Raw genomic sequence first — 13,511 nt, forward strand, 5'->3', positions numbered from 1 at the left:
TAGATTTACTTGTATGGAATTGAATGTTGAAAGGGATCTCCTCTTCAATGGTTGAATCCTTGACTTGAATGCAACACCTAGCCTTGAAGGGAGATTTGAGAATGCTCAATCCTGGAAAGGAATGCTTGAATGCTTGAATACTTAAACTTATGCCCGCATTATCACTTACCCAAATTTTTTGCTTGTTGAACTTATGCAAATGAGAGGGAAAATGTGACTTATATACTCATCAATTAGGGATAATTGACTGATTTTTCCTCACAGGCTGACACAGGGAAAGCTTTCCCGCTTTATGCAAAGTCCAATGGAAGGATAGGATAGAGGGAGCTCCAAAATAGGGCAAGGACAAGGGCGCCACACCCCTGTCCTACCCTTGTCTCAGGACAGGAAGCAGGTTTAGGCAGTGTGAAGGGCAGAACAAGTGTGGTTTCCGAGGGTTGAGCAAGTCTCGAGTCTCCGATCAGGCTTGGGAATTCAAATTGCCAACGTGAAGACCCTACTGTGGTCACAAATTGCAAGGGTCACAATTTTATGACACTACAATATAATACTCTTGGGACATCCATGGATTCATGAAATGAGAGTCCTTCCTTCAACATATCATCAATGTATCAAGTTCCCACATAATGGAGTTGAAGTGACCATTAATGGTAATCTGCATCCGTTCATATATTGCATTAACTTGTGCCTAAATTAGAAATAATAATACCAATCAATAAAGAAGCAACTCCATCATCTGCATATGTTGATCCTGAATCATTAAACCTTCAACATCAAAACAATATGAGCTTATAGGGAAATACCAGGACAAAGGCATGGGTGAGTACACTCTAAATCAAACTATGTACCTAAGACAAGTAATGAATTCTCCAAAAGAGTATAAACGACCACATTCTTCTAAAAAGGTGTCTATCATTACACTAAAATGGGATCCTACTATATTCAAGAAGTGGGGTGAGATGGAAGAAGAGGAGTTATGCAAAATGCTTTACAAATAACCTAAAGAGGATACACAAGAGATTGTTACGATACCTTGTGAGAAATATGACAAAGGCTTCAAGTTCTTGCAAAAATTTGGATACAATGGAAAAGGCCCTCTCAGCTTACGAAAAGAAGGCATTCTTCAACCTTTGCAAAAAGACATAGGATTTAAGAAGCAACATACCAAAGGACTTGGTTTCTTCCCTTTCAAATTGGGTGGGAAAAATGCTACAAAGACACTATAGAAAACAAGTCTTGAAAATGACCAACAACAACAAGAAAGACGCTATTCCACCGATTCCAATGAGTGGGAATGGGGTTTTGATAAATCATCTAGTGATTATGAGCTCATCGAAACATTTAGAGAGCTAGGTGAACCCACACAAGAAGATTTATTTAGAGTGCAATTCAGAGTCGGTCAAACAAACATAACAAAGGAAGAAGAGGATAAAGGAAAAACTTTGGAGGATCCCAAACAGTCCTCGTTTCTAAGATCTAGGCTGAAATCGCATAGAGTAAGGACTCCCGTTGCTGAATGTGGTTCTAGTGATGTCAATTTGGATTCGTTTACAATTGAGATAAATGAGGAGATTGCTAGTGATGACCTTGACAATTACCTTGACATGCCTGAAGACTCTTGTGTCTTTATCATTACTCTCGCTGACTTTGAAAACACTGATGGTCTTCCCCTTCTTCATCCATAATTCATTAATTGGGATCAAGAAGGACCTTTACAACTAGACACATTTGAGAACAATGGTGCTTTCATAGACTATTTGGGCATATGAGATGATCTCCCGCTTGGGGACCATAAAGCAGGATACATTATAAAACTCAATAATGTGGCATACTTTGGTGAGGGTGTTGGGCCTTCTAGTTGCAAAAATATAAAAATAAAAATAAATCATGGGTCTTATGGTGAAAACCACATTGCAGCATTGTCTAACCCCAAAAAGTTAAAAAGAAAAGATGTATCTGGGGGTGAAAACCTCTTTGAGGCACCCGAATATGGAAGGCTCAACATTCTCCCATTGACATTGTATGAATAGAAATCATCCATGTTAGTAGAAGAAACTATCAAAACAAACATTGGCACAGAAGAGACTCCACATAACATCTTTTTAGCAGAATCTTTAACAAAAGAGGAAAGACCAAAGTTTATAAGTTTCTTTACATAACAAAAAATCAACTTCACATGGTCATATGTAGATATGCCCGGACTAGATCCTAACTTAGTTATGCATCATTTGACAGTCACACCAGGAGCAAAGCTAGTGAAACAAAAATTGATGAAAATGCATCTATAGGTGGCACTATTAGTAAAATTAGAACTTGAGAAACTATTGGACGTTGGATTCATAAGATTGATTGATTACCCTGAGTGGATTTATAACTTGGTACCTGTCAGCAAGCCAGATCACAACATTAGAATATGTACAAATTTCAGAGATATCAACAAATCTTGTCCTAAAGATGATTTTTCGCTGCCAAATATTGACTTGATAGTGGATCTTACAATTGGTCATGCAATGTTGTCTTTGATGGATGGATTCTCTGGGTACAACCAAATAAAAATTGCACCTGAAGATCAACACAAAACAACATTTACCTCTCCTTGGGGAACTTTCTGTTGGAATGTCATGCCCTTTGGACTAAAGAATGCATGTGCCACATACCAAAGAGCTATGACTACCATATTTCATGATCTCATGCATGTTGTCGTGGAAGATTATGTCGATGAACTCTTGGGTAAATCATTAGAAAGAGAAATACATTTGGACATCCTTTTAGTGGTCTTCGATCAATTAGAAAAATACAAAGTTATATTAAACCCTAAGAAATGTGTCTTTGGAGTAACCTCCGGGAAGCTCCTTGGATACATTGTCTCAAAGAGAGGAATTGAAGTTGATCCAACAAAAGTGTGAGCTCTATTAGAAATGCCACCACCAAAGAATATCAGTCAACTTCGGTCTCTACAAGGTAGACTTCATTCTATACGAAGATTCATTGCTCAACTTGCAGATAAATGTCATCCTTTTAAGAACCTAGTCCACAAAAACATCAAATTCAAGTGGGATGATAAATGTCAGCAGAATTTTCAAATACTCAAAGATTATCTCATAAATCCACCAGTTTTGATGTCGTCGATTCAAGGGAAACCCCTATTGCTCTACATATCAACCACACAAATAGCATTGGGGGCACTTCTAGCAAAATAAGACAATGATGGTAAGGAATGAGCATTGTACTATATCAGTCATACTTTGGTCAAGTATGAGCTTAATTACACACCGATTGAACGTGCGTGTTCGGCCGTAGTTTTTGCTTCGCAAAAATTGTGCCATTACATGCTCACTCACAAAACTAAGCTCGTTGCAAAAATAGATCCACTCAAGTATCTTCTCAATAAAGAAACCCTTACAGGAAGATTGGCTAAATGGGTTATGATTTTAAGTGAATTTGACATTGAGTACATCGACAAAAAATCCATCAAGGGACAAGCTATTACAGACCAGTTAGCAGATGCACCTATGATTGATGATACTCCTATGACTTCAGAGTTTCCAAATAAATCCATTCTTATTGTGACACACACAAAGCCTTGGCAATTATATTTTGATGGTTCATACAGGCAGCATGGCACAGGAGTTGGCATCTTCTTTATCACACCTTAAGGGGATTCTATTCCTAAATCCTATCGATTATCATTTCCTTGCACCAATAACATAGCAAAATATGAGGTATTAACAATAGATATACCAATTGTAGTTCAGTTGAAGATCCAGGAACTTCAAGTTTTTGGGGACTCTCAACTAGTGATTCATCAAGCAAATGATGACTACGAGACAAAAGATGAAAAATTATTACCTTATAAGAAAATGGTAGATGACTTCAAACAATATTTCACAGAGATAATCTTTGAGCAGATTCCAAGGGATGACAATCAAGCTGCAATTGCCATGGCTACTATTGCTTCATTGACCAATCTACCGCAGAATGAGACCCACTATGAGTTATTGGTGGATAATCTTTTGGTTCCCTTGTATGAGATCACTCATGTCGAGATGATATGTGTTGTTGGTCCTGAGTCTCCTTGGTACGGTGCCATTTTCACATACCTTCACAACAATACCCTTCCACCTGACCTCTCCAACAATCAGCATCATACCTTCATCTACCAATCTTCTCGCTATGTCATTTTAGCCAATACCCTTTACCATTGAGGTTTAGATGACACTCTTCTTAAATGTTTAGAAAGTGGCAAAGCTCAAATTCCATTACATGGGGTTCATGAAGGTATATGTGGTGCCCACTCTAGTGGTCTAACCTTAGCCAAGAAACTTATCAGGACTGGATACTACTAGCCCACTATGGAAAAAGACCATATCAGTTTGTGAAGAAATGTAAGAAATGTCAGATTCATGGAGAGCTCATTCATGCACCAGCTCAGGAACTTCAACTGATCGTGACTTCGTGGCCCTTTTGTTAGTGGGGACTCAATCTCATAGGCAAGATTCACCCTCCTTCTTCGAATGGCTATAAATTCATTATCACTACCACTAAATATTTCACAAAATGGATTGAAGTTATTCCTCTCACCCAAGTCACTGGAAAATAGATTGCAACATTCATCCTCAATTACATCATTTGTTGCTATGTTGTTCCTCTTTCCATTATCATAGATAACAGATGTCCCTTCAAATATCAGGATGTTCATGAACTTTGTGATCGCTTCCATATTAACCACCACTTATACACTCCATACTACCCCCAAGGTAATGGTCAAGCTGACGCATCTAACAAAACCATTCTCAGAATCCTCAAGAAGATAGTTGATAATGTTGGCCAAAATTGGCACATCCAATTCAATCCCGCACTTTGGGCTTATCGCACAACTGTTCACACACCTACCAGAGCCACTCCTTATTCACTTGTCTATGGTATCAAAGCTATCTTTCCTATTGACGTCGAGTTACCATCCTTAAGAGTCTCTTTACATGATATAATCAATGATGAGGACTACGAGGTCTCTCGCGTACATGAACTAGAACTATTGGATGAGTGAAGACAAAATTATTTTAATCATCTTAAGGCTTATGAATAGATAATGAGTCACAGTTACAATAATAGGGTAAAGCCTTGAAAATTTGAGGTAGGTGACTTAGTATTGAGAGAGAATCCTAAAAAATCAGCAGGATCGAGAAAATAAAGGAAAATTTGAGCCCAATTGGCTTGGTCCTTATGTCATCACATCGGTCTATGGATCAGGTGTATATCAGCTTTCAACACCAAATGGAGAACCTTTTGAGGATCTTATCAACAACATTTACCTTTATAGGTTTTACACATATCTCTTTAGAATATCCCATTGTCAAAAATACAAAAAAAAAAAATATAAAAAAAATATAAAAAATAAAAAAAATTGCTACTTGGTGAAAACCTAGAAAACAAGTGCCTTGTGACACAAAAAAATAAAAAAATAAAAAAAATTAAAGAGAAATAAATCCATCCAACTTTGAAAACCACTTCGGTGGCGCCTTGGGCAAGTACCATGGTGAAAACCGGGTTACTAGCACCATGTGTAGAGACATTGCTCCTCCCTCCTTTAAGATTCAATCTCATCCTTTCATTTTGCACACACTCACAACCTACTCCATAATAACTTTACCCATTCTCATCATGGCTTCTTATTGATCTACCTAAGATTGGTTAGCCATTCATAATAAACCTCTCTTTTCACCCTTTTCTTCCATAATAAATCAAGTCCAATCTATAATTGGGGCAAAATTATAAATCTAGTGATGGAAGTGGTACCATAAGCATCACATGTTTTGAGGAGCATCGTCTTTTCATCTTCCTTTTTCTATTCGCGCATAGTCTGTAATAAGAAATCACTTACATCGCCAATCCGCAATAAAAATCCATTCTTCTTCGCAATAAAGTATCAGTTTATGGATTCAGTCAGTTTCAGATGAGATGCAATCAATAGTGGGCTTTCAACAAATCAAATCTTTCAACAGACTTTGTCAACAACATGGTTTTCAGCATGATCTGTCCCTTATCAGGATGACAACATTGTGATCAAATCAAACATGTTAACATATGTGGCAAGAAACACAAATAACTTGAAGATTTCATTGTGTATTGGTGTCAAGTCTTGGTTTTCTTTTGATTTCATCTTTTGGTGACATGCCTTTTAGCTTTTCTAGGATGTCTCTGACTAGAGATTATATTTCCAGGATGTTTTTGACTAGAAGGGAAAGGATGGGATATGTTCACCTATTTTTTCTATATGTGGATTGTCTCTTAGTAATGTTATGGCTTGTCCAAGGATATGAGGACATTGTGAGTCTAGTATGAACTGGGTCATTCCTTGTTTGTGACTGTCTGATCTCCATGCAAATAGGTACAATGACTTTCTAGGTCGAACCTATACCTCAATTTTCATAACCTATTTACCACAATAAAGCTCAATGATGATAATAGCACAAGAAGTTGTTTCACTCCCATACCTTCTACCTTCCACCTCCATTTGCCTTCCTAAGTTCATGTAGCCTGCTATCACATGATTGAGTATAATGACATGCCAAAAATATTTGCATTTCATGTAGTTTTCACCTGCATTACCACATATTAACATTTCATGCATACATATAGATATTACAATCCCATCACATCTTGAATGTATCACTGATTAGCATTTGCATTCTCGTATAAAATATAAAAAGATAAAAAAACAATAATATATGTCTCATGCATCTCATCATGTAAATAAATCATAAGCAGATATCCATTTGCATCCTACACATCATACATATATATATTGCATTTCATCTTTTACATATTTGCATCCATATCATAAGCATCATCACATTTGTAATCATACATGTAATATGCATCATCATATAAGATCATAAGAATCATATCACATCATCATAAAGCATATACAACATCACATAGGAACACATGCATATAGTTACCGCAAGGAATGGATCATCTCATATATATATATATATATATCAAAAAATAATGTGTCATGATACAATGATATCAAAATATTTCATATGGATACAGAATCACCCAAAGGTGTCTACATCATCATACAAAAACTGATACAAAATGGGATCCAAGAGAGCTATGACAAAGACCCTCCCTCGGAGCCAGCTGGCCTCGACGGAATATGAGCTCCCGAAGGACCAACCCCTGAATCATCTCGTCTGTCCCCTCTTGTAAATCCCGTGGAACCATCTTTTCACCAAAGCAATTAATAGTCTTGTGTTTGCCCAAATCTCAGGCATATACATTATGTGTCTCGATCCCATCGCCTTGATCGCGATGTGGTCCTCAACAGTCAAATCTGTTCATAACCATTATGTCACAGGGAATCTCTCTCTAGACTCAATTTGGGGTAAGTACTCCTGCATCCAATCAAATCAATCATGTCAATCCTAGTGGTACTCATGTTCATCACATAGTATTGCTTATCTTATCCTATCCTAGCCTAGTGGTACCTATGTCCATCACATGGTGTTGCTCATCAGGCTCTATTCTAGTGCTTATGTCTATCACATGGTGTTGCATCCAAGTGTATATGTTTGTCACATTGCACTATATCCTATCTTGCTAGAGCACTAGCCGGATTTTATCAATTCAGTGGCTTATCCTATACTCAACTTAGTAAACCTACCTGTTTTAGGGAACTTGTTGAGTGAATCCTCTCAACAACTTATCCAATTGGCGATGCATGTCTATTTCATGATTGCTAATTGTAGCCTTATTTTCACTTTGTCTTCCCTAGGGCACCTATTTGAGTGAATCCTCTCAGTAGCTTATCCAATTGATAGCATATGTTCATCACATAACTATCAATTTTGGCCTTTTAAGACATAGACACAATTTTGTTGATTCCTCTTGAGTCAACCTTTTTCCTACGTGACCTTGTCAGACCTTTCTAGCCTTTCTTTCTTATTGAGAGATTGTCTGAGATCTTTTCAAACATTTTTATCCATTCTCTTGAGGGGGCATATCATTCCCATCTTGGGGCAACTTTGTATCATTTTTTCTTCTTTGAGCCAAAGTGACAAGTTGCATTGTCTCAAAGAGGGGCAAAATGTGTAAGGAAGTTAAGTAGCGGAAACAACTTCCTACACTAACCTTGAGAGGAGGGTAATGCAAAACTTTTTTAGATCGTTACAACAGTTATAGAAAATAGAAATAGATATAATAGCATTCATACCAAAACACAATGATTTACATGGGGAAAACCCTTTCGGGAGAAAAACCCCACACTCCAAAAGCAGCTCAATATTTTATTCAGCAATCAAAAACAGATTACAACATACTTGCAGAGCAAGCTCTTCGCAGGAGTACCACTATTTAGAGATTCAGAGGCAACTCAATAGCCATAAGACTCTTACACACAACCTCTATCTCACACACCTCATAAATAGGAGATACAATACAAGAAACCGTCAAACGGTATTACAAAACCATGGGCTAAAACCACCCAATAAGGTGTAGCCGACCTTATCTCCCTTCTAGATGCCCTATGACATGTTAAAGCACACATCAACATGTGTCGCTCCCTTTTACAGCTCATTTATGTATTCGATACAAATTATTTTTCCTATTTCAGGAGTACAAATTTTCGGAGGCCATAACTTGAGAACCGGGTGTCCGATTGACGAACCGTTTGAAGCGCCGGAAAGCTCGCGAAGTGCTCTATCACCTCATAACCCGCTATTCCGGTTATGGCCACTTTTTAGGGCATTTTGGAGCCTCTAAAGCCCCCAAAATTAAGTTTAAACATTTTATCGTACCCCTCCAAGACGAAAACTTTAATATCTTCAAAACTAGTTGTGACCTTGCAACGCAACTTTACCGAAATGCTTATCTAGCCAACCAAAAGCTTCAGGGAGAGTTTCGCACCATTTTGTGCTCAAATGAAAACTTACTATAAATAGTAACCTCGCATAAATGCAAGGTTGAGACACCATTTTTCCCAACAAATCTCCCACTTGTCAAACACCTTGCAGGAGCGGAAGGGAATGTCAACACAATGAATCAATTGCTAGGAGCCATAAGGCCCATAGACTCTGTACACCATCTGAACTTCTCTGTGCTCACAGCCTTAGTTAAAGCATCTGCAATATTCATCAAAGTTTCCACCTTAACCAGTGTCACCCTACCATCTTCGACCATATCTCTAACAAAATGATACTGAACATCAATATGTTTGGTCCGGGCATGAAATGTTTGGTTCTTGGCTAGGCTAATTGCACTCTGATTGTCACAGTAAACTATCACTGTACCTTTTTTTTATTCCAATATCCGAACATAGTCTCTTAAGCCAAATGGCCTCTTTACAAGCATGAGTAGCTGCCATATACTCTGCTTCAGTAGTGGATAAAGCAACCACAGCCTGTCGCTTACTCATCCAACTAATTGCACCACCAAACAAAGTAAACACATAAGCACTGGTGGATCTTCTGCTATCAATATCACCTGCCCAATCTGAATCCACATAACCATGGATATCAAGGGAAGTCATGTCTCCAACTGAATTACCATGATAACACAAAGAATACTCTGAAGTACCCTTCAAATATCTGAAGATTCTTTTGACTGCATCCCAATGAACTCTACCAGGATTAGACATATATCTAGAAAGCACTCCCACTGCTTGGGCAATGTCTGGTCTAGTACAAACCATAGCATACATCAAACTTCCAACCGCACTCTGGTAAGGCACTCTGCTCATGTCTTCCATCTCCAATGGGGATGTAGGACAATCTGAAACAGATAGTTTCATTCCAATTGTAAAAGGAACACTCAATGGTCTACAATTCTGCATGTTGAACCTCTGTAACACTGAATTCACATACTTACTCTGGCCTAGCCATAGCTTTCTGTTCACCCTATCTCTTCTAATTTCCATCCCAAGAATGTGCTTTGCTGCACCAAGATCTTTCATTTCAAATTTAGCAACGAGCTGAGACTTCAGTTCTGAAATCATACCTTTCCCTTTACCAATGAATAACATATCATCAACATACAATGCAATGAATAAGAAATGATCACCATCAGATTTATAATAAACACAGTGATCTGATTTAGAACATTCAAATCCCAAACTCAACACATATGTATCAAATTTCTGGTACCACATCCTAGGACTTTGTTTGAGGCCATTCAAAGATTTCTTCAATTTATAGAGCAAATTACTTTTGCCTTTCACCACATAGTGCTCCGATTGTGTCATATAAATATCTTCCTCCAAATCACGATGAAGGAAAGTAGTTTTCACATTCATTTGCTCAACCTCTAAATCATAAGCAGTAGCAATAGAAAGCAAAAATCTAATGGACATCATTTTTGCAACAGGAGAAAATATCTCACCGTAATCAACACCCTCAACCTGAGAGTAGCCTTTTGCAACCAACCTTGCTTTATACTTCTCAATGCTTCCATCTGAACCAATCTTTTTCTTGAACACCCATTTACAACCAACAGGTTTTCGTCCTTCAGGAAATGGTACAAGATCCCATGTATCATTCTTTTTCAAAGCTGCCATTTCTTCGTCCATAGCAGTCTTCCAGGATTCTGCATCATTCATACCTAATGCCTCTTCTACAGATTTCGGTTCATCCACACTAGTATTCAGAGCAAAAATACATCTCCAATCATCAGGTGAATACCTTTCAGGTGGTTGTCTATGTCTTTTAGACCTTCGAACAAGCTGAGTTGGAGGTTCTTCCTCCTCTTCTGAAGATTCGGAGCTAGACGAGCTCTCCTCAACTTCTTGCATATCTAGGGGTCTCGATTCAACTCTTTCAGGTATAGAAGGAAGTTGAATCACATCTTCTTTTTTAGTCTATTCTAGTTGCAATGTAACAGAAGGAGACTTAATTTCTCTAAAAATAACACTTCTACTGTGAATTACCTTTTGTGCAACAGTGTCCCAAAGCTTGTATCCTTTCACACCATAACTATACCCGATGAAGATACATTTCACAGCCTTGTTCTCCAACTTTGTTCGCTTCTCCTTTGGCACATGTGCATATGCCTCACAACCAAAAACTCTAAGATGTCTCAATGAAGGCTTGTGGCCTGACCATGCTTCCATAGGCATTTTATCAACAAGAGTTGATGTAGGAGACCTGTTAATCAGGTAGCAAGCAGTGGCAACAGCTTCAGCCCAAAACTTTTGTTCGAGACCAGCACCACTCAACATACTCCTAGCCTTCTCCATCAGTGTCCTGTTCATTCTTTTTGCAACTCCATTCTACTGTGGAGGATACGGAGTCGTCTTCTGCCTATTAATTCCACAGTCTTTACAGAATCTATCAAAATCATTAGAGCAAAACTCACCGCCATTATCAGTTCTCAAACATTTTATTTTCTTTCCAGTCTGCAACTCAACCATTGCTTTAAATTCTTTAAAATGACTAAAAACTTCAGATTTACTCTTTAGAAAATATACCCATGTCCTTCTACTAAAATAATCAATAAATGAAACATAATATGTGGATTTTCCAATCGAAGAGACATCTACTGGACCAAACACATCAGAATGGATAAGATCCAAAACACCACAAGTTTTATGAGAACTCGAGTAAAACTGAACGCGGTTTTGTTTTTCATAAATGCAATGCTCACAGAAATCAAAGTCAAGATTACAATCATTCAAACCTTCAACAAGGTTTTTATTTTTCAAGGTCCTTAGACCCTTTTCTCCAATGTGGCCAAGTCTCTGGTGCCATAACATAGTCTTCTTTGCAGGTAACTTTGCTTTAGATGAAAGAGCACCCTTAGGTACCCAAAAACCATTTCCATCTGCTAAAGGTGAAACCTTCAAATCTTCCAGTGAAGTATCCGCAGATTTACTTTTTACAGAAGTGCTATTACACTCAACAGTGTATGCTTCAAGCTTATACAAAGTGCCAAACCTGACACCTCTAGCAACTACCATAGCACCCTTAATCATCTTACATCCTACTTCAGAAAAGACTACCTGCACACCCGCATCTATCAGTTTGCTCATAGATAACAGGTTTCGTTTTAATCCAGGGATATGCAGCACACCATTAATCCTTTTTATTCTACCATCAGAAAACCTGATTCTAACTTTACCTCGACCAACAATGTCTAGAGGTGAATCATCACCCAAGTACACCTTACCTCCATTAAATCCTTCATATTCAGAAAACCAATCTCTATTGGAAGTCATATGAAAAGATGCACCTGAGTCAATTAGCCAGGCATCATTACCTGCATGAGTCGCCAAAGCCGCAACAAATGCATCGCCACCTTCCTTGTCGGACTCAGAATCAGAATTGAACTTTTTCTTTTTCTTCTTCTTCTTTTCTTCTTTGCAGTCCTTACGGATGTGACCTAGTTTACCGCAGTTCCAGCAAATGACTTTGGACTTTCTAGGAGATTTCGATCTCCCTTTGGATTTGGACTTGTTGCGCTTCTCATTCTTCTTGCCTTTCTCCTTAGGTCTTCCACAAACGGTTAGGGCTTCCTTTGAACTGATGGATACCTTCCTTCGCATCTCTTCATCGAGTAGGGCACCCACCACGTCTTCAAATTTCAAAACAACGGAAGTACTACCGATAGCCATAACAAGAGAATCCCACGAATCAGGCAAAGAACAAAGCAAGATCTGACATTTCTCCTCCTTGTCCATCTTAACACCGACGGATACTAATTGAGCCACCAACATATTGAATGCTTCCAGGTGGTTTGCAATTCGTCCACCCTCTTCCATCTTCAAGGAATACAATTTCTTTCTTAAGAAAATTTGATTTAATAAAGATTTCGCTTGATACATCTCACCAAGCTTAGTCCATAGCTTCTTTGCAGAGTTTTCTTCATGGACATTGATTAGAACAGAGTCTGCCATGCACAATCTAATTAGACTCTTGGCTTTTCGGTCCATAACATCATACTGAGCTGTCGCAGTAGGATCTGAGGGCCTTTGGACATTCGCATCAATAGCATCCCAAAGATCTCAATCTATTAGCAGATCTTCCATCTTCAGCTTCCAAATCTCAAAATTATTTCCATTAAATTTCTCCACCTCTATTCTCCCTGATGAACTCGCCATCTGAATATTCCTGCAACAAGATCAAAAAGTGTCTTCTGCACAAGCTCCCACTCAAATCTGGATTAGTTCAAAAAACCCAACTACCCACAATTGAAACCAAAGATGATCAGGCTCTGATACCACTTGTAAGGAAGTTAAGTAGCGCAAACAACTTCCTACACTAACCTTGAGAGGAGGGTAATGCAAAACTTTTTCAGATCATTACAATAGTTACAGAAAATAGAAATAGATATAAATTATCCTTTTATTTATTTAAATTATCGCTTCCCAATTAAATAAATATTTAATTTATTTAATTGATCCCACTTCCTCTATTAATTAAATAAATCTTTATTTATTTAATTAATTCATTAGCTTTTTCTATCCATGACACATGTCATTCATCTCTTAATTCTTCTCTTACCTTCTCCCTTTATCA

The sequence above is a fragment of the Cryptomeria japonica genome, chromosome 8, assembly GCF_030272615.1.
Source record: "Cryptomeria japonica chromosome 8, Sugi_1.0, whole genome shotgun sequence".
Classification (NCBI taxonomy): domain Eukaryota; kingdom Viridiplantae; phylum Streptophyta; class Pinopsida; order Cupressales; family Cupressaceae; genus Cryptomeria; species Cryptomeria japonica.